Source organism: Lutra lutra, chromosome 7, assembly GCF_902655055.1.
Source record: "Lutra lutra chromosome 7, mLutLut1.2, whole genome shotgun sequence".
Classification (NCBI taxonomy): domain Eukaryota; kingdom Metazoa; phylum Chordata; class Mammalia; order Carnivora; family Mustelidae; genus Lutra; species Lutra lutra.
This window is the reverse complement of record NC_062284.1, coordinates 112,030,716-112,052,439: the sequence shown is the minus strand read 5'-3', so window position 1 is coordinate 112,052,439 and position 21,724 is coordinate 112,030,716. Positions and strand designations below refer to the sequence as shown.

At 39.8% G+C, this 21,724-nt stretch overlaps 1 protein-coding gene across 7 annotated transcripts in view; it reads right to left on the bottom strand.

Annotated features, from left to right (window-relative positions):
- The window catches only part of FUT8 (fucosyltransferase 8), a 391,770-nt gene that overhangs the window by 292,885 nt on the left and 77,161 nt on the right, over positions 1 to 21,724 (bottom strand). The window contains exon 1 of one of the 7 annotated variants that reach the window (XM_047736704.1): positions 18,883 to 18,995. The exons of 3 other annotated variants lie outside the window; for them this stretch is intronic. The gene's annotated coding sequence lies outside the window, so the exon portion shown is untranslated. Of the gene's footprint in view, positions 1 to 17,661; positions 17,785 to 18,882; positions 18,996 to 21,724 lie in introns of those variants that run through there. 3 more of the 7 variants (XM_047736707.1, XM_047736713.1, XM_047736706.1) reach the window with 3 other exon arrangements.

Genomic DNA, 21,724 nt, shown 5'->3' with positions numbered 1-21,724 from the left:
TCCTCCATACCCCCACTCCATTACTGGTAAACTTCTTCCTTATACTCATAAAGCATATCTAATCTTGCTGGTTCTCCTGCCTTGCTATTTTAAGGATTTTACTATAGTCACCTGGAATCACAAGAATAATCCTGACCAGGAGAGGTAGGTGAGGGGATGGTTAAATGGGTGATGGGGATTAAGGAGGGCACTTGTGGTGATGAGCACCAGCTGTTGTATGCAAGTATGGAATCACAAAACTGTACACCTGAAACTCCTATTACATTAAATTAACCGGGATTTGAATAATTTTTTAAAAGACTGATCATGAAGAAATTATGAAGTTTAAGAAAATCTTATAAAATAATTCCCTCGAACCTCAAATATTCTCACTTTACTGGACAGAACTAATGATGTCTTAAGTAGTATTCATTCATAACATCTTGTCTCAAACAAGGAAATTGCATTTCTAAAATCCTAAACATTAAATGATACTACCAATTTCAGAGTCTTTCTGTACCACAGGCATGATACAGATGTAGCTGTGGTGGGTGATGGTGGTAGGACCAAATTAAGATCTTCAGAAGCCCCAAGTACAGAAAATATAATAGTATTATCATCTACTCCACCTTATTAGATGCTACACAACTAATAGAATAAAATTATTTCCTTCCAGATTACTTCTTCAAAAAAAATTTTTAAATATTAAGTGCTTTCAATCTTTTTTCAAATTCTTTTCCTCTGCTTTGCTGGTACCCTAAAGCCTTTGCTGGGAATGGCTTTTGGGTGATCAGCACTAAGTAGCAGGAAGAAATAGAAAAGCAGTTGCAACGTGAAGAGGTCCACTCTGTGTCAGGTATTTTACATACATTATTGATAATTCTTACCACATCCACAAAAGGGAGAAACTATCGACCCTGTTTTGCTGATAAAGAAATGGCTCAAAAAAGCTAGATAAGATGCCCAAGGTCATTCATGCAGTAAATGGTGGAGCTGAGTATCTGAAATAGGCCTTTCTATCTCCCAACTGATCCATCAGACATACTGCCTTTGAGGCATTTCTTTAGAACCTGCTCCTGAACAAAACTTCATTCCAGAGAAACACTGGAAAGTGATTTTTAAATGCATCATTTGATAGTACTGAAATTTTCCATGGAACTTAATCATTGATAATTCTAGATAATGGCTGTAAATATACAGCCAACATTGCTGCATTGCACAACTCCAGAGAGCCTTTTTTTTTTTAAATATGAATGGTGTCCTCTGGATTGTGCAATGCACCAGCTATAACCCAAATGCTTATCAAAACCCTCATTAAGGTCATTTATTGTTCTGTTTTCAAAAAACACTTCAATCATTCTTTTTTTAAGATTCTATTTATTTATCTGCCAGAGAGAGAGAACACACATGCAGGGGGAGGGGCAGGTAGAGAGGGAGAAGCAGGCTCCCCGCAGAGCAAGGAGCCTGATGCAGGACTCAATCCAGGGTCCTGGGATCACAGCCAGAGCAGGACACAGACACTTAACTGACTGAGCCACCCTGGCGTCCCTGCAATCATTTTTTAAAAAGCAGAAAATATTCTCAGAATGTTAAAAAAAAAAAAAAAAGGTATTTTAAAGCACATGAAAATATACCCAGCATTATCAGCCATCTGGAAAGTATAATTCAAAACCACAATTATATATACACCTACTAAAAGAACTAAAATGAAAACAAAAAAACAAAACAAAAAACCCTGGCAATACCAAGTGCTGACGAACAGCAACTGGAATTCTCATATATTGTTGGTGGGAATCCAAAATGGTATAGCCACTTTGGAAAAGTTTGGCAGTTACCTACAAAATCAAACATACACATACCACATGACTGCTAGGTTTTTACGCAAGTGAAATGAACATCTACATTCATTTTTTAAAAAAAAATATTCTTGGGGTGCCTGGGTGGCTCAGTGGGTTAAAGCCTCTGCCTTCGGCTCAGGTCATGGTCCCAGGGTCCTGGGATCGAGCGCCACATCGGGCTCTCTGCTCAGCAGGGAGCCTGCTTTCCTCCTCTTTCTCTGTCTGCCTCTCTGCCTACTTGTGATCTCTCTCTGTCAAATAAATAAATAAAATCTCTTTTAAAAAAACCTCTCAAATGTTTAGAGTTTTACTTGTAGCTGCCAAAAACTAAAAATAACCCAAACATCTCCCAACAGATGAATAAATACATAAACTGGTCCATCCATACTATGGATTACTACTTAGCAATGAAAAGGGATAAACTATTAATACGCACAACAACATGAATGAATTTCAAGGCATTTTCTAAGTGAAAGAGGCTGACCCAAAAATCTACACAACTATGATTCATTTACATAACAACCTGGTAAAAGCAAAACAAAAGCCATGGAGAACAGGTCAGTGTTTACCAGAGGCTGGAGATGAGGGGGAGAGGCTAATTACAAAGAGGCCACAGAGGCTCTTTGTCTTGATAATTAATAGTGCTTTATACACAGTCTACATACATTTGTCAAAATACAGAATAGTATATCAAAAGTATATATTTTACTGCATGTAAATTTAAAAATTAAAAGAAAATTTAATTCATAAAAAATAAAGGAAATATGCCAAATGAAAAAAAAAGAATGGAAGAATAAGAAAAGGTTTTTAAAAATTACTAGTTCTAGAAATGGTTATCCTCTGGAGATAATAAAGCTGCCTCCAGTAAACCACAGAGATAAAATACAAAATGCTTAAGACAAGGCTTACCACATTCTCAACTGACACTATTTCCTTTCCCTTTACTAGCTTCCCTTACCTACGTACACATTTCTCTCTCCCTACGGCTTCAACTTTTATTTTCCTCCTCCAGTACAATGACTATAGATTGCTTTTGCCTACTTCACATTCCTCCCCCCAATTCTCCAGTTAATAGTATTTCCAACCTTCGGGTAACTGACCTTCCTCCATTTTATGTGGTTCTGATGACAATCTAATGACAATTCCCCACAGTGATCAGCCCAAGGATGGGTCTCATGAGAGGCCTTCGTTCAGAAAGTTCTTAGTTCTTCGCTGTAAGCTCTCTACAATCTGAGGCTGGGCCTCTCTGTCATGAAAGACTTCTAACATAATCAGACAATAAGACTAACATACAGAAAAAAGTTCAGTCAGGAAATGGAGAGTATTCTGAAAACATCATTTAAATCCCTGGATCTGTTTGTTCCTGGACTGCTTCACCTATGCTCTTCCCATTTACAAAGATAATAAGTCATCTTTTTAAGCCAATTTAGAACTGTTGGTTTTAATACTTCCCATTGTAAAAGCACAAAACATTTCGTATCTTTAAGGGAGCAAAAACAGTAAATTATCTCTTCACTTGCCGTGGCCTTTAGTTAACTTATTCCCAGTATTCGTGGCCATTAATATATAGATATTACCTAGCCCTGCTGTAGGGCAAACATACATGTATAAAGAGACAGATATGAAAGATAAAGCCATATATAGGTAGATTGAAAACAGCTGTCCACTAGATTTAAATTCCAAGTGCCAGGAACCTTAAAAACAGCTTTAAATGTAAATTTTAAGATTTTTTTAAGTCTTCAATGCATGTGGTGCTCACTTCTCACCACCTGACATTTCAGCATTCTGCTCCTTCAAACCTAGGTCATAAATATATGTTACTACTTTGTGTCACTCTGGTTTTACCTTGTTTGTTCACTCATCTCCATCAATATCTGAAGAAAGGCAATTGCACACCCCAATATAAAAAACACACATATGCAATAAGGATTAAAGCAAAAGCTGTATGAACTGACAACATATACTAAACTTCCAATAAGTCTTTCTTCAATTTGTCTGCCTGGAATGCCCCTACTTATTCTTTGATGCTAAGCTTAAATATCACCTCCTTTCAATACAGTCTTCTCCACTTATCACACCCTAATAGCACTGCTGCCTCTGACTCCTCCCTACCATAGCAACTACCAAATTACAATTATTTATATATTAGTGGTAATGAGAACCTTCTGTAGTAAAATGTCTGTAGTAATAAATGAAAAGGAAGGGGTGCCTCGGTGGCTCAGTCAGTTAAGCGTCTGCCTTCGGCTCAGATCCTGCCTTTGATCCCAAGGTCCTGGGATAGTGCCAGCATCAAGCTCCCTGCTCAGAGGAGAGCCTGCTTCTCCCTCTCCCTCTGCTGCTCCCCCTGCTTGTGCTCTCTCTCTGTGTCAAATAAATAAATAAAATCTTTGGAAGGAAGAGAGGAAGGGAGGGAGGGGGGAGGAGGAAAAAGAGCTGATGAAATAGAGAAATACTGTAGTAACAGAATTTTCAGTTTAACAGCTGAATAGATCTGAAGGGGAATTCAAAGATGACTCAGAGTTCAAGTTTGGGTAATGGGAGGAATAAGCCAACAGTACAGGAAGGAAAGTTAGAAAGAATACATTTCAGGAGAAAGAAAATGAAAGAAAATTCAAATCTGAGCCTGTTGAACTTAAGGGAATGACAAACAGGTAGAGCTCTCCAGCTAAAAACTGAAGCTTGGGCACTTAGAGTATAGGAGTTATCTGGAAGGTACTCACTGAAGCCAAAGGGCCAGGTAACATTCTAAGAAAAGAAACTAGATTAAGAAAAATGTATAAGGCAAATATTAAAGAAACAAGTTGACCTTGTGAATGAAGAGTGGCTAGAATACACAGAAGAGTTTATAAGCTCCCTTATAAGAAGGGAGGAGGTAAAGGGGTTCACAGTGTCAAATCTGGAGAATTTAAAAGCAAGAATTAAAACTGAAAAAAAAGGGGCACCAGGGTGGCTCAGTCGTTAAGCGTCTGCCTTCGGCTCGGGTCATGATCCCAAAGTCCTGGGATCAAGCCCCGCATCGGGCTCCCTGCTTGGCAGGAAGCCTGCCTCTCCCTCTCCCCCTGCTTGTGTTCCCTCTCTCTCTGTGTCTCTCTGTGTCAAATAAATAAATAAAACCTTAAAAAAAAAAAAAAAAGATAAAACTGAAAAAAAGTCTCTATTTGACAACTCAGGTTACTGGTAACAACAGAGAGAACAGCTTTAGTGAAAAAGAAGATAGCAAAATTTAAATACACATGTTGCTTTTTCCTTTGAGCTACTATAAAATACAAAAAAAAAAAGAGGGGAAAGAAGAAAAAAAGAATAAGAAAAAGTGTTTTTGGGTGGATTTTGTTTTTAGGTCACTGAAGATGTTAGAGAGTCTCAAAATTAATAAAAGAGTTAACTAACAAACCCATACATTCTAACAAAAGGGATAAAAGCAGCCACGAAATAGTCAGGTGAGCCTAAAAGGACAGATCACTAACATGAAACCGTAGAGAGGAAGGAAAATTAAACAATTTAGAGATAAAAAAGAAAAAGCAAAGCTGAAGACATTTCTGTTTGATGGCCTTAATCTTCTTACTCTTTAAAAAAAAAAAAAAAAAAGGTAATTGAAAACAACCTACAGAGTCTGGGAACAGTACACAGGCATCAGGGACTAGGGAGTAGAAAAGGTCAGAAATAGCCTTTGCAGGAAATCGACTGCAAAAGAACTGCCAACCATTGTAAGTGAATATTTTAGAGCACACTTTATAATTAATTATTCATCTCATTTCACTTATCTAGTAGAAGGGCACAAATTCTTTGACCTATTGGATTTGACTGTTACAGTTTTGTAAAGACAGCCTTCTACATCTGATCTGAGGTAATGATGTTCCTTCTGTAAGTCTTCTTTTCCATAGTATATTACTGCATTTTTTCTTTGCTATGTTATAAAATTTTTAAATTAATCATTTTTACTGCTTTAATGTGTCTTGCTCTGATGCTTTGCTTAAATATCCATGTAGTATCTGATTATTCAAGAAATCCTCAATGTCTATTTTCTTTTTTTTTTTTTTTTAAGATTTTATTTATTTATTTGACAGGCAGAGATCACAAGTAGGCAGAAAGGCAGGCAGAGGAGCGGGGTGGTGGGGCAGGCTCCCCGCTGAGCAGAGAGCCCGATGTGGGGCTCGATCCCAGAACCCTGGGATCATAACCCGAGCTGAAGACAGAGGCTTTAACCCACTGAGCCACCCAGGTGTTCCCACAATGTCTATTTTCTTCAAGTCAAGTATGTGAGAACTATATAGAGAATAGTAATTCTAAACAAAAATGGCTAAATCTTTTGAGGGGTGCCTGACTGGCTCAGTCGGTTAACCATCTGCCTTCGGTTCAGGTCATGATCTCAGAACCTTGGGAAAGAGCCTCACATCAGGCTCCCCGCTCAGTGGGGAGTCTGCTTCACCCTCTCCCTCTGCATTTACCTCTGCTTGTGCTTGCTTGCTTTTTGTCTCTAGAATAAATAAATAAATAAGATCTTTAATAAAATAAAAAAGGGCTATTATCTTTTGACAGCTGCTCACTTATTATTATGTTCAAAAATAAAAATTCCCTGGGAGAATATGATCTTTAATATTTTAAAGCTTCAAAAGTTATAGAAAGGGGCGCCTGGGTGGCTCAGTGGGTTAAGCCGCTGCCTTCGGCTCAGGTCATGATCCCAGGTCCTGGGGTCGAGCCCCATATCGGGCTTTCTGCTCAGCAGGGAGCCTGCTTCCTCCTCTCTCTCTGCCTGCCTCTCTGCTTACTTGTGATTTCTCTCTGTCAAATAAATAAATAAAATCTTTAAAAAAAAAAAAAGTTATAGAAAGAAGTATTTTCTCCCTTTACACTGAAATTTTTCCAATTACATAATTCATATTTAGATACTTTATATGTATTACAAATTCTATGAGACATTTAAAAATAAATATGGCATTGCATATATTTAAAAGAATAGGGTTGCCATAAAATAGTCACCTTAGAAAGTTCTCACACTTATTCCTAGAATGCTGCCATTGCATAAAAAGCTATGAGATTCAACTTTTAGAACTCCTTTGAAGTCTTAACATAATAATATTATTGTCAAAGTGACAAATCTTCATTGATTAAATATATAGGTTTCATATTTGGGGAAATTTCTGGTTATCATAAAGTGGTTTACCTAAATTAGAAATACTACTTGTGAACAAAAGATATGACTATAAAGCATGAAACAAATATTCCTATGCTGCTATAATGACTCCATCATTAAAATATATTTATGACAACATACCCCTCCTCCATAGTATCTGATCTGTGGGTTACCACTCATACATTGTAGTATGTTGGGTAAAAATAAAAGCCATACTTCCTACTATTACAGGTAATATAAGAAGCTCTGATGATTTATAAGAGTCAAATTATTGGGGGGGGGGGGACACCTGCATGGCTCAGTGGGTTAAGCTTCTGCCTTCGACTCAGGCTATGATCCCACGGTCCTGGGATCAAGCCCCTGCAATCAGGCTCTATGCTCAGCCGGGAGTCTGCTTCTCCCTTTCCCTCTGCCTGCTACTCTGCCTGCTTGTGCTCTCTCTGTCAAATAAATAAATAAAATCTTAAAAAAATAAAAAAGTCAAATTATTAAATATTTGAAAGCAGTTACAGCACCATTTTTAAATTTAGCTAGTTGTTATTCAATGCCCTTTTTTTATACTACGCTGATAATGCACATGAACCCTCTGGCATATCTGACACCAGCCTACTCAGCTGTCTACTCCTGTTACAAACACATACATTTAGGGGCGCCTGGGTGGCTCAGTGGGTTAGGCCTCTGCCTTCGGCTCAGGTCATGATCCCAGGGTCCTGGGATTGAGCCCCATTTAAAAAAACAACAACAACAACATACATTTATATACAAACACATACAGCACTATTTTTTAACTCCTTATATATGGATTTTTTCCCCTTAGTTTGTCACCTGAATGTTACCTCTCAGTTTTGCCTCTACCTGAGCCCTACAACAGTCTTCCCAACGGTAGCTATATATTTTCATTGGTTCTTCTTTGAAAAACAGTCTAATCTCACCTGGTTGCCTTGAACCCAACTTGGTTTAAACTTAGCTAAAATCTCTCCATGCTGTATTCTATTCCCAAAACAAACAAAAAAAACCTAAAAAGCACAGTTTTTTTCTTACATTCCTAAGAAGCTTCAATCATTTTTAAAGCCCCACCTCTGAGAATTATTCAACTTTGCCTTTATTCTCTTCAAAAATCATTTACTCAGCTTTATGACTGTCCCTATTCTCAGTTACACACATAAACTAAGAAATGTTCAAGAAAAAGTTTAATCAGGGGTGCCTGGGTGGCTCAGTGGGTTAAAGCCTCTGCCTTCAGCTCGGGTCATGATCCCAGGGTGCTGGGATCGAGCCCCACATCGGGCTCTCTGCTCAGCGGGGAGCCTGCTTCCCTCCTCTCTCTCTGCCTGCCTCTCTGCCTACTTGTGATCTCTATCAAATAAATAAATAAAATCTTAAAAAAAAGGTTTAATCAGCCATCTTGTTTCTTCAAGATAGTCCCAAAACTGCCCATGGCTAACTCAAGTATTAGACTATAAGTCTCATTTTCTGCACATTTCTGGCGCAGTTGGTTAAGTACCTGACTCTTGGTTTTAGCTCAGGTAGTGATCTCAGGGTCATGAAATGAAACCCCAAGTCAGGTGTCAAGTCTGCTTAAGAGTCTCTCCCTCTCCCTTCACCCCTCCCTGCCATAAGCTCACACACTTCCCTCTCTATCTCAAATAAACTTTAAAAAAAAGAAAAAATTAGACCATAAACCTCATTTTTGATTAAAAAAGTAATAATGAAGTGACTATATTTAGGGGGAAGAGTTAAGATACAAAAGGTCAATGAATGTCTACCCAGCTGCAAAAACTGGAATAGAAGAAAATCAAAATAATTCATTGCATGGGAAAAAAACAAACGCCCAGGGGGAATAAGTGGCTTACCCAAGTATACACATTTGGTAGCAAAGCTAACACTAGTATCCAATCTCCTGATTCCAGGCTTGGAGCTTTTCTACTTTAACCATTCGTTCAAATGACTAAACGGGATTATACAAAATGAAAGGAGCCAGACACAAAAGAATACATATTGTATAATTCTATTAATGTCAAATTTCTAGAAATGGCAAAACTACAGAAACAAAAAGCAGGTCAGTGGTTGCCTGGGGCTGGGAGTGGGAGTAAGGATGAGGAAGGAGGGCAAGACAGAACTTTCTGGAGAATGAAAGTATTCTAAAATTAAATTGTGATCATGGTTGCACAATAATATATAACCTTATTAAATTTAAGCTGTGGGGCACCTGAGTGGTACAGGAGGTTAAGAGTCTGACTCTTTTGGCTCAGCTCTTGATCTAAGGGTCACAAGAGGGAGCCCTGAGTTGTGCTCCACAGGGAGTATGCTTAAGACTCTCTTTCCCGCTCCCCGCCCTGACCCACCTAGTGAGCTCTATCTCTAAAATAAATTTAAAAATCTTTAAAAAAATAAATAAAACTTAAAGCTGGAAACTTTATGAGATATAATTTATACTTAAATAAAGCTATTCAAAAAATGACTAAGAAGGAACTCGGATTTTGGCGTTAAGTCCACAGAGCTCTGAGGAAATTTTATGTCAAAAAGTATCCCTAGCAGTGCCTTGGGTGGCTCAGTCCCTCAAGTGTCTGCCTTCAGCTCAAGTCATGATCTCAGGGTCCTGGGATCAAGCCCTGCATGGGTCTCCCTGCTCAGCAGGGAGTCTGCTTCTCCCCGCTTTTGCAGCTCCCCACACCCCCTGCTCTCTCTCTCAAATAAATTTTTTTAATCTTAAAAAAAATAAAAGTATCACTGAAACACACACAAAAAAAGCTTTTTTCCCAAACTTCAGATCCTTTTCCCTTGAAAATTTCCAAAAGTTAGGTACTTTATTTTCCAACCTTACGTTTTCCATGGATACAGAAAGTAACAGGAAGTGCACAAATACACACATAGGAAATGTGCATAATTCCTCTGAAAACACTTTCATTATTTTTTTTTAAAGATTTTATTTATTTATTTGACAGAGAGAAATCACAAGTAGGCAGAGAGGCAGGCAGAGAGAGAGAGGAGGAAGCAGGCTTCCCGCTGAGCAGAAAGCCCGATGTGGGGCTCGAACCCAGGACCTGGGATCATGACCTGAGCCGAAGGCAGCAGCTTAACCCACTGAGCCACCCAGGCGCCCCTGAAAACACTTTCATTATTGATCATTATTTCCTTTTAGATAGGATCTGCACCACTCTAAGTAAACCTCCGCAGGCAGTTTAGAATAGAAGATGCACAGACGACTGGGTGACTCAGTCAGTTATGCGTCTGCCTTTGGCTCAGGTCATGATCCCAGGGTTCTGGGATCAAGTCCCACATTGGGCTCCTTGCTCTCTCTCATAACAATTAATGCTTTACATCTATGAGAAATACCACTGTTTGAACCTTAAAAATGAACAGCGTTTTAATTAATGGAGGCCTAGATATCTGTAATTATGTCAGAGGAAGCAGTCAGGATTACTTAGTAAACCTACATTTCCCATGCTGCTGAGCATTAGTTTACCCAAGCTAACAAAAGACCCTTTTGGCCTCAAGAATTTCAATAACCAGGGCGCCTGGGTGGCTCAGTGGGTTAAGCCTCTGCCTTCGGTTCAGGTCATGATCTCGGGGTCCTGGGATGGAGCCCCGCATCGGGCTCTCTGCTCAGCGGAGAGCCTGCTTCCCCCTCTCTATCTATGCCTGCCTCTCTGCCTACTTGTAATCTCTACCTATCAAATAAATAAATAAAAATCTTTAAAAAAAAAAAAAAGAATTTCAATTACCACCTTTCTAAAAGCTCTAGAGTTTCGACAAATTTCCTAAAAGAGAAAGAAAAATCTGAAACTTATAAAAAGAAAGCTAAATGCTTACCCTAGCTTAAGCTCCAAGTTTAAAAGAATAGGTTTCTCAAAATTACAATCTTTTGACATTTGGTAACTGAATGAATTAAGAGGTTATTCAAAGAATTCAAGACATGAAAAATAGAACACAATCTCAGCTGAATATATCTCTCTTTCCGTGTGTTAAAAAACTGAGTCAGGGGGCACCTGGGTGGCTCAGTGGGTTAAAGCCTCTGCCTTCGGCTCAGGTCATGATCCCAGGGTCCTGGGATAGAGCCCCACATCGGGCTCTCTGCTCAGCAGGGAGCCTGCTTCCCACCCCCCTCTCTCTGCCTGCCATTCTGCCTACTCATGATCTCTGTCAAATAAATAAATAAAATATTAAAAAAAAAAAAAAATCTGAGTCAGTCAGATACCAAATGATGAGTGCCCTAATTATCAAACATACACTTTCTCCTTGTGAACTTTTCACAATAACTGGCTTAAACCTGCTAATCATAGTCCCATGAATGGAGAACATTGCTGTTCATTTTAGTTTGTTAGCTCTCTCCAAGGGACACAGTATAGTTTGGGGTTTTTTTTTGTTTTTTTTTTTTGTTACATTTTTCGAGGCACACAAAGAAGGTGAAGTGATGTTCTAAAAACCAATCCCTTATAGACAGAAACTCCATAGATGAAGACAGAAATAACAAAGAAGACATAAGAATGCATTCCAGGAAACTGGAAGAGGGGGATTATGATATATTAAATATTAAACATAATAATGTAACTGATACAACACCCTTAACAATGAATGAACCAAAACCCAATATCCCTTTTTACATGGAGTAACAAAATCATTTTTTAATAAATAATAATAACCACTACCCCAGTCTCTTGCCTACTGCCTCAGAGGAAATGAAATCATTATAATAAATCTATTGTAACACAAAGGCTAATGTTTTACCAGGAAACGTTCTGTGAACTTTAAGAAAAAAAAATCCTAGAAGGATGTTGTCAACTCCCACATTTTCTACCATGATTGGGAGAGTTATGGATGACAAACAAGGAAAAGAAAGAAATGGAGGGACAAAGAAAAACTAAGAAGAACTCTCCCTCACCAACAAACAAACCAGGCTCACCAACCACTAAGATCCTGGGCCTCTCTCAGTCTCCTTCCCTTCACTATCTGCCCCAAACACAGCTAAAGTCTGAAACAAGGGATATAATACAGAAGCTACAAATTACATTTTTCCCACCTTTACTACCAATCAAGATATTATGATCAATTACATTTTTTAAATTATGAAAATGATTTTTAAAACTAGCTTATGGAATGATGACTTAAGTCATTTAATAACATTGCTATGCTTTTATAGTTTGATGATTTGTAAATATTGTTTTTACCACATGCAAATTTATTCTGGCTGTAGATATTAATGGGATTTCATATCTCATTTAAGGGACATAATCCAGCCATAAAATTATTAAAAATTTGAAATTCAGTCATGGTTCATTAACAGTCAATTGAATAAAAAGATGTACATAAAAACAAAAAAGGTTCATTTTCATTTTAGTTATATGTTTGCAGTAAATAAATAGAAGAATCTCCCATTTTTGTTACTTTTGTTCATTTATAATCAGAAAGTTATAGTATTTAAAGTTATTATCATGTATTATTTCTCATAACTCAGATTCTAAAATAAATATTAGTTTCTCATTTACATCTATGATTAATATCAATATTTTATTACATATTTATAATGTGAACTTTATTTACATTAACCAGTCATCAAGACTGTGACAAGAACATTAAATCCAATCAAAACATCGGTATGCTGTCATATTTTTTCAGTTTATCCTATTGTTAAAATAAATGGGAAAAACCCAAGTTCTAAAATAAAACAAAAATAAGGAGCAGTTCAATAGTGATCTTTAAAGATTTATTCCAATGCTTCAAGTGAAGTTATACTACAGAACAAATACAAAAGAGAATAACAGCAAAAGCAAGTTTGAACCACATCAAACTTGAAACATATGTCCTCTTCACATGTCATTTTCTGACCAAAAACAAAACAAAACAAAAAAATTATCACAAAAATATATTTTTAAAAATAGGTAAATGAGCTATTTGGTTTTGGTAAATAAAGTCTTTTTAAAAGAAAACTTAGGGGTGCCTGGGTGGCTCAGTCATTAAGCGTCTGCCTTTGGCTCAGGTCATAATCCCAGGGTCAGGGGATCGAGCCCTGCGTTGAGCTCCCTGTTCAGCCAGAAGCCTCCTTCTCCCTCTCCCACTCCCCCTCTCTCACTGTCTCTCTCTGCCAAATAAATAAAATCTTCAAAATAATAAATAAATAAAAAGAAAACTTAAATGAAATTAACCATATAGCTCTGCTTTCTGTAACAAATATGAGTTAACTAATACTGAAATATATAGCATAATTCCATACGCCCTATATGTTCTTCTTCCATTAAAAGTAAAATGTACAGGGGAACCTGGGTGGCTCAGTGGGTTGAGCCTCTGCCTTCAGCTCAGGTCACGATCTCAGGATCCTGGGATGGAGCCCCACATTGGGCTCTCTGCTCAGCGGGGAGCCTGCTTCCTCCTCTCTCTCTGCCTGACTCTCTGCGTCAAATAAATAAATAAAATCTTAAAAAAAAAAAAGTAAAATGTACAGTATCATATAAAGTTTATATGGGTTGTATGTTTAGAATATTGTTGAGGCTGGTAATACGGTCATTTATTTACTCAAGGAAGAAAAACCTATGCCAGCAAGTGATACCATTCATTTTATTGGTTTGATCCTTAATTATTCCAAAGTGAAAATTTTGGTATATGGAGGGAGGTTGAAAAAGAGTGGGCTGGAGAGCAGAAGGGAGAGAGAAAAAAAGATTCATACATGAGACTAATCTCTTAAAAAATATACCTTATACATCCCTATATAATAGTCTTCAGTTGGGAATTTTAAAATGGTTTTGTTTGTTTTTTTTTTTAAGATTTTATTTATTTGACAGAGAGAGACACACCAAGAGAGGGAACACAAGCAGGGGGAGTGCAAGAGGGAGAAGCAGACTTCCCTCTGAGCAGGGAGCCAAATTCGGGGCTTGATCCCAGGAACCTGGGACCATGACCTGAGCCAAAGCAGACACTTAACGACTGAGCCACCCAGGTGTCCCTTTAAAACAGTTTTGTTTTTTTTTTTATTTTTTTAAGATTTTATTTTTTTATTTGACAGAGAGATCATGAGTAGGCAGAGAAGCAAGCAGAGAGAGAGGGGGAAGCAGGCTCCCTGCCAAGCAGAGAGCCCGATGTGGGGCTCGATCCCAGGACCCTGAGATCATGACCTGAGCCGAAGGCAGAGGCTTAACCCACTGAGCCACCCAGGCGCCCCTAAAACAGTTTTTTAAAAACTGATTGTAAATATCTTTCCCATGTTTGTCTCATTATAGCAAACTACAATTTAATAATAATTCCAACTGCCAAAAAGAAACCATACGCCAAATAGTACAGAAACATAAGCCACATACTCATTAAGAAGGAAACCAAAGAAACTCTTGAATGGGTCCTCTAAACGCTACACCATACTACACTACTGCTGACTAGAGTACTAACAGGACTAGTACTGATGCAAGGTATAAAAGTACTATAATAATAATACTTTAGTTTCAGCATTGTTTAGAATCTTAGCTGTGCTTTGTTTTGTCCTTTTATTTTAAGTATGTTCCATGTCCAACATGGGGCTTGAACTCACAACCTTGAGATTAAGAGTTGCATGCTGTACCAACTGAGCCAGCCAAGTGCCCCAGTTGTGTTTTATTTTTTAGTTAAAAAAAACCTATTTTTTTAATATTTACTCTTATGATTATAAAATGGAAACTCTTATAAATGTTCTATAATATGAAGTGGGTGTATTTACCATTTAATTAAAACAAGAGACTTAATGCAGTTTATAGTAAATCAAAAATAACCATTTAGGAAATTGAAAAAGATACATAAAAATATTCTGGCATGTTTTATAGAACATTGTTTAACTTCTAGCATAAACCCCTTAAAAAGGGTAAACACCTCACTAGTCTTATCTCACAGATATTGCCATTCTTTTCAAAGAATCGATTTTTTATTTTATCATCACTGAGATTCTGTTTACTTAATGGACATAATGCACAGCAATATAGAACAAACCGCAACCACTATCTTCAGAAAACAAAATATTCTAATTTTAATATATACATTATTAGTTTCTAGCCTTGAATTCCAAGAATATGTGAACTGTGAGAAGTAAATTTGCATACCTGATTACAGCTGAGAACTCTACTAAAGTGCCATAAACCAAAAAATAATTGCTTTATATTCAAAGGCCCAAGTTCAATTTAGTAAACAGTCTAGACTCACTGCATCATATTACAGGAGACAGAGGTTAAGAAGTGACCTTGGGATTGTGCTTTCCAGATGTCTGAAAGGTCCATTTCTTAATGAAAGTATCTCTACTCTTGATAAATACTTAGCTTACTACCCAGTCAATATCTTTGCCCATATAAGACTCTATTTGATTTTTGAAATTTTAGGACTGCAGATACTATAAAGAAAAAATTTAAGAACATAACAACAAGCACAAAGGATTAAGACTACTTCCCTTGTGATGAAATGCACAAGAAATGACTATCAAACACTCTACATTATGGGGCATATTTTTCTGAGATTTTAAATGAGAAATTCAGTAAGCCTTAAGCATATACTTTCCATTATTTTAAATCATGAAAAGATTTTTTAAAGTAATTTGTAATATAAAACATATATATACATATATATATATTCCACAAATGACCAAGTACAGATATATGCCCATATCAATTCCCTTACTCTTTTAATTAAAAATTTATGTTCCTTTTAGTCATAAAAATCTGGGTTTGGGCGTTTTTAAAAGTTCAAATACATACTAAGCTATTCTTTGCTTTGGCACTAGCTCCCCCTCCAGACCAACCTACTAATATAACTGCACTTAAAAAAATAAACAACAACACAAGTTTTTCCAAACCATGAGAGAATTTCAAAATTCACCACTTTTAAGGACATTCCAGTACTTTAAAATAACTAATTAAAATTGAAATCAAACATTGCATAATGTAATCAGAATTACTGTTTTTTCAATTCCATACATCTCAAATAGGATGACTTGTAGGAAAACAACTTCAAGTGACTCTTTAAATTTAAGAACATCCTAAACAATCTACATGGTATGATATTTTATGGAAATTATTTTGAATCACTACCCTAATAAACCACAGCATACCACTCATATTAACTCATTACTTGCTCAAAGATACACTTTTGCATGTTTCTGCAATCTATACAAGTTTCATTCCAGCTGTTCAGCTCTTCAGTTCAAGTAACAATTCTCAATTTATAAAAGCAGCAAAAGGAAAATCCATGCCCTAAATCACTCTTCAATGGTCCTAATAGCCTATTCATTTCTAACTCCCTACATTTCTATATATTAAACTGTAAATTCACAAATACAAATGTTTGAATGCCCACCTTAATTGTTACTACTATAGTATTTATAAATCAAGTAACTGCCACTTTGTATACACATTTTATGGTATATTTCACAAAGCTGGCAATGTACAAGATCTTATCATTTGGCACTGAATTTTAGGTTATTTTTTAGGTTATTTTAAAGAAGAGAAAACACAACTTGCTCCAATATTTCAGTATAGTGCTGTTGTGCTTAATTTCTTTCCAAAATGTTTTCATAGATATGATGCACCTTTTAAAAGAACTATGTATAAAAACATGAAATTTAAATTAAATAAAGTAAATAAATATACACTTACCTCCAGGAGTAACAAGAAGAAAGAAAAAAAAAAAACTATAATGAAACCTTGCCTACAGTTTCAAAAGAGAGCCAAGTCAAAGTGCAGTCAGTTACCCATGATGAGCTTAATTCTAAACTTATAGAAAACTTTTGTTGAAATCTGTTCTGCGTTACCTTGAAGTTGGGGGTTATCTACTGGGGATTCTGCCTTTTCCTAGGTTCACCTTCTAGAGTTGGCTTAAGTCCACTGTAAATTAATTCAAACATGGGAAGAAGAAACACCACCTCTCTCTGCCTTTCTCCAAGGCCTCCAATCAAAAGGCTAATAATATACGGCAAAACGCTGAAAGCTCACCAGGGATAAACCCTAACCAAGACACTGCCATTTAACTTAAGATATACACTGCATCTCTGACGTTCTGTGTGGCTTAAGATTGCAGTCCCCACAGCAAAAGAACAGGTGCTGCACCCGACAACCCACTCACTCTTGCAGGACAAATCTCCTTTAACTAATAAGGACTCATTTCACCTTCCCAAATAAGTTTAGGTACTCAAAAGCCGCCAGCTCATCATTTCCACATCAGTTGGGGGGGGGGGGGGGTTCAGCGGCACTCACGCCTTTAACTGCCCAGGCATTGGCCCCTCGCCGGGAGCGGATCTTTGTACAGGTCCACCCCCCGATTTCTCGCCCGAGAACCCCTCACAAAAGCCCGTAACGTACAAGCATCCTCTTCCCCACAGTCGGTGAATACAGGGACCGAGTTGCTGGCGAAAGGGCAGGTAGGTGGAGAGGAGAAAGGAGGGACACCTCCCACCCCCGCCCCCATCCCTTCTCTCCTTGGCTTCGGCCCCTGCCCGAAGCAAGGATGCGCGACGCCGAGGACAGCCTCGGCTGCAGGCGCCCCTCACCCCCAGCCCGCGCCCCGGGGCCGCGCCAGAGCGTCCCGGGGGCTTGCTCCCCACTTTTCCCGGAGCCCCTGGGTAAGCAGCAGCAGTTGCAGCAACAGGCCCGGGGAACGCCTGGTGGGGAAAGAGCGGCAACAGCCCCGGATCACATCCCCGGCGCCTCCTCGAATCCCGCACTAGCCCAGCCCCAGACCCCGAGGCGCGCGGGGCCCGGCTCCCAAACGCCCCCTTACCCGAGGCGGGAGCAGAGGCGGTCTCCGCCGTCCCCAGTTGCCGCCGCCACCGCCGCCGCCACAGCCCTCAGCCGCAGCTGCCCCGTTGGGGAGTGGGAGGAGTGGCTGGGTGGAGGATGCTACTCCCGACTGAAAGGAGAGGAAGAAACGGAAACAGGAACCGCCGCCGCCGCTGCTTAACGGAGCCTTCGGCGCCACTGACTGAGCGAGAGCGCGAGGCGGCGCGAGCGGGGCAGTCGCTGACAGCGCGAGACGGAGCGCGAGCCAGGTCCCGGGCGCGCGACCCCGAGCAGCACCGGCCCCATTCCGCGAGGAGAGGAAGGGGACCGGTTGGCTGGGGGCTGGGAGGGGGCGGTGTGCGGCGGGGGCCTGGAGCGGAGGGAACCCGGCTACTCCGGCCGGCCGGAGATAACGCGCGCACGCGCCGGAGCGGATCCGACAACGAGCGCAGGCGGGGAAGCCTTGGCTAGCGCAAGCGTGCGCGCGCGGGTGGGGGCGCGCGCCCCTCAGCGTTACAGGCTTCTGGGAGAGGGCGCGCATGCGCCGGCCGCTGCCACCTACGGCGACCCTGGCATGTGCTCCGGCTTCTGCCCGCCCCCTTCTCGCTGCGCCGGTGGATAGCGTAGCTGCAGCATCCGCTGCCAGGCAGAGCCGCGGGTCACAGAGGGACCGGGAGACTTCCAGCAGGGCAGCAGCTGCGCTTGGGCGCCTGCTTCCTACACGAGCGTAGGCCGCCCTCTACCGCCTGCAGGCCGGAGGATGACGGCGGCGCGACTCGAGCCGAACTCCCCCATTCCCGGGAGCGCCATCTCCAGGGAATGTTGTATTCTCGACAGCCGGGGAACGGACTGGCCCTAGCCAGTTCATTCCGCGCCCCTAAGGAGCACTGGTACTGGAGATTGAAGCAGGCTTCCTGCTACTTTTTAGAGGGGATCGCGGCAGCTCAGCCCCTGCAGCCTAGGTCTGGCCGTTCGACAGCAGCTTGCGGCGTGACCAGAGAATGGCATCGCACCCCCATGCAACTAGCGAAGCCCTGTTTTATCTTGTGAGAGCTGTTTCCATATTTAACCCGACAGAAAGACCTCCCACAAGGGCCTGCGTTTGATGCCTAGCCTCTGCCCCGACCCGGGGCTGCGACAGCCCCTTTGAGGCGGAAGTTTATTCGGTACGGGAAAAAGAACTTGGGGGTGCGGGACAGGGGTTCCCTAGGATGCTTCCTACCCGCTCGCACTCGGGAAATTCCTGGCGCCCGCGATGCAGAGCAGTGGGCCGAAGACCTAGCTCTGACCAGCCCAGACCGCGAGGGGAGCCGGAGGACCACAGCGCGCAGCCCCGGCACACAAAGTAGTCGCGGGCCGAGGGAGGGGGTGCCACGGGGTCCAATCAGAGATACGAGCCGAGTGAGTGGAGTGCGAGCCGACCAATCGGACGGCCGGAGGGTGAGCTTCCCGTACCCAACTCTTCCCTGTAGCCTCGGGACCCAGATCCCGAGCCTGGAGCGCTGTGCCGACTTGGAAAGCGACGTGGTGCCCCAAGCACAGAAAAAATTTTTTCTCTGGACTTGGGTATTTTTAAATAAATGCCTTGGGTACTTATCCCAAAACAAATAGCGGCGGCGTTTTAGATGCCGAGTATGGAAAGGATCACGGAAAAAAGATTTACAAGGCACTGGCCTGCCAACACTGCAATCTGCCTAATAACGTTCATAAATTTATAGTATTTATTGAGGCCTTTTTATAGGCCAGGAACTGTATTACAGAAAAACAAATAAGATAACAGCTGATTCAAAGAAGACAGAAAGTTCCCTGTCCTCAAGAAGCTCGGCTTCTTCTTAGGTTTGCTGGACGTTGTGACTCTGGTATTTACTGTCAGTCCTTTAAGGGAAAAGCTCTCAGCAAAGTAGTTTCCAGTCATCTTTATGACTGTTATCTCTCTTAAGAAGAGAAAGTTGAGGGAAAAGTAGAGTGACCTGTCTAAAGTTACACGAAAAAGATACTGGCAGAGCCAGAATTATGTTCTAGCTCAGAGAGCTTGTAGATCATCATTCAACAATGATTTATTGAATGCATGGTTGCCATCCTCTACTAAAGAGGTTCCTGTGCAGAGCTTGCAAACAACAGAATTCTACTATAAGGGCCACAATCTTTGGTTGTCGGAAATGAACGGAAATTTTAGGCTTATGCCATCGTAAGATGAAGTAAAGGCTAATGTCTTATCAGTCATACTCTAGATCATTTTCAGAAGTCAGAAGTAAGATAGGTATTTACTTTTTAGTTTAAACAGCATTTTAAAAATATTTAAGCAACATTGTCAATCAAATTTGACCTTGATTTAAGGACAGATTGGCTAGGTGTCTTCTTGTTGGGAAAAAAAAACAGATTTCTGAATTTTTTCACTGAAGTTGTTTCATGGATAAATCAGAGGGATTCAGGATAGATACTCTCTTTGAAATCATTTTGCTTTATTCAATACATTGTACCAATTTTGTATAAATTCTAGACTTCAACTTGTTAGATCTCTGTATATAACCTTTGTCATTGAGTTTTGGGAGTTATGTTATAGATTTTTGTGATTACAGTGTTACCCTATTCTTCAGAACGTGACTGTGAATCTCAAGAGTAGTTATTAGCTAAATAAGATTTTGAATAAAATTAAAGAGCATGGCACATTAAAAAAAAATTTTAGCAAGGATGTTTCACTTTAAAGCTTACCTTATATAATACTTTAAGATCTCCAAGTTCAAAGCTTTACTTTACATATGCCTCAAAACATCCGATTTTCCATCTGGCCTTCATTTTTCCTTTCCAAATGTAGGAATTAAAATACATATCTTCTCAGGAGTGCCTGGCTGGCTCAGTTGGTAGAGCATGTGATTCTTGATCTCAGGGTTGTGAGTTTAAAATCTTTTTTTAAAAATTAAATAAAATAAATCTTCTCTACTGCCTTCTGCTTTAAAAAAAATTATATATATATATATATATATATATATATATATATATATATATATCTGTCCTAGGAATATTTGCCCAAAATTTAGTGTATTTTGGTAGGATAGTATATTACATATTAAAATACCAGATAATTTGGGTGTCTCTACAATACACTCAGAAACTACTTCTCGAATGACTCTGCTCTGTTGAGTCAATGTGCTCAGCCTGTGACAGAACAGTGTTATCAAGGCCCTTTCCAGGACATGCCCAGGATTAGCTGCCACCTCAGAACTGGAAGTATCAGTTATACAACTGACTTTGGGAACAAATCTTTATACACTGAGTTCCAGATCAATAATGAATTTCCAAAAAATTCACAACAGTTCCAACTTTAACATTTCTTTTACTCTCTCTGGAGAGGAATTACTGAAACTCTGCCTCTCTCTTGCTAGGTTGTTTCTAAGAAGGAAAATATCTCCAAAAGGTTCTACACATTACTAGTCACCAGAAGACATCTCTGTCAAAAGATGTTTTCTCCACAAGCTCTAGCTTCCCCACCACCACCCACTGCTGTTCCTGGGCCCTCTCACTCTCTCTTCTCACACCAGCTGCCTGCCTCTGCCTCTCATCACTCCTAGTTTCTGATATTTGCTTAAGCAAGTAGAAGTGCTCCACCACTTCCTCTACCATTCCCTCACCAGCTAGGTTTTAGACCCATCTTTGCTTATCTGAAAACTTACAGATAAGTTCTGCTCAGCAAGAGACGGTACAGAACATTCTTTGTCATATACCAAGAACTAATAGAACCTTATCAGTACATTATATTCTTTTACACAGCCTGTGTCAAATTCTTAGTCACCAACCAGAGCTGTGGGGTCTTGTGGGTGGGGCAAGGAGGAGTTAGCCATTAGACAATGGAAAAGATGAAAATGAAAGTTAAAGTGAATACACTAGTAGCCATTTTATTGAGAGATTAGCCAAATCAAAGTTAATGAACTTGAATATTATCACATTTCCAAAGTTGTGAACATTCATGCAGGAACTGGTTTGAAGTTTACTACTACCATTTTATTAATGACTATAATAAAAATAATAGGCTAGGTGTAATATTGCTGAGTGCCAGGCGCCATGAT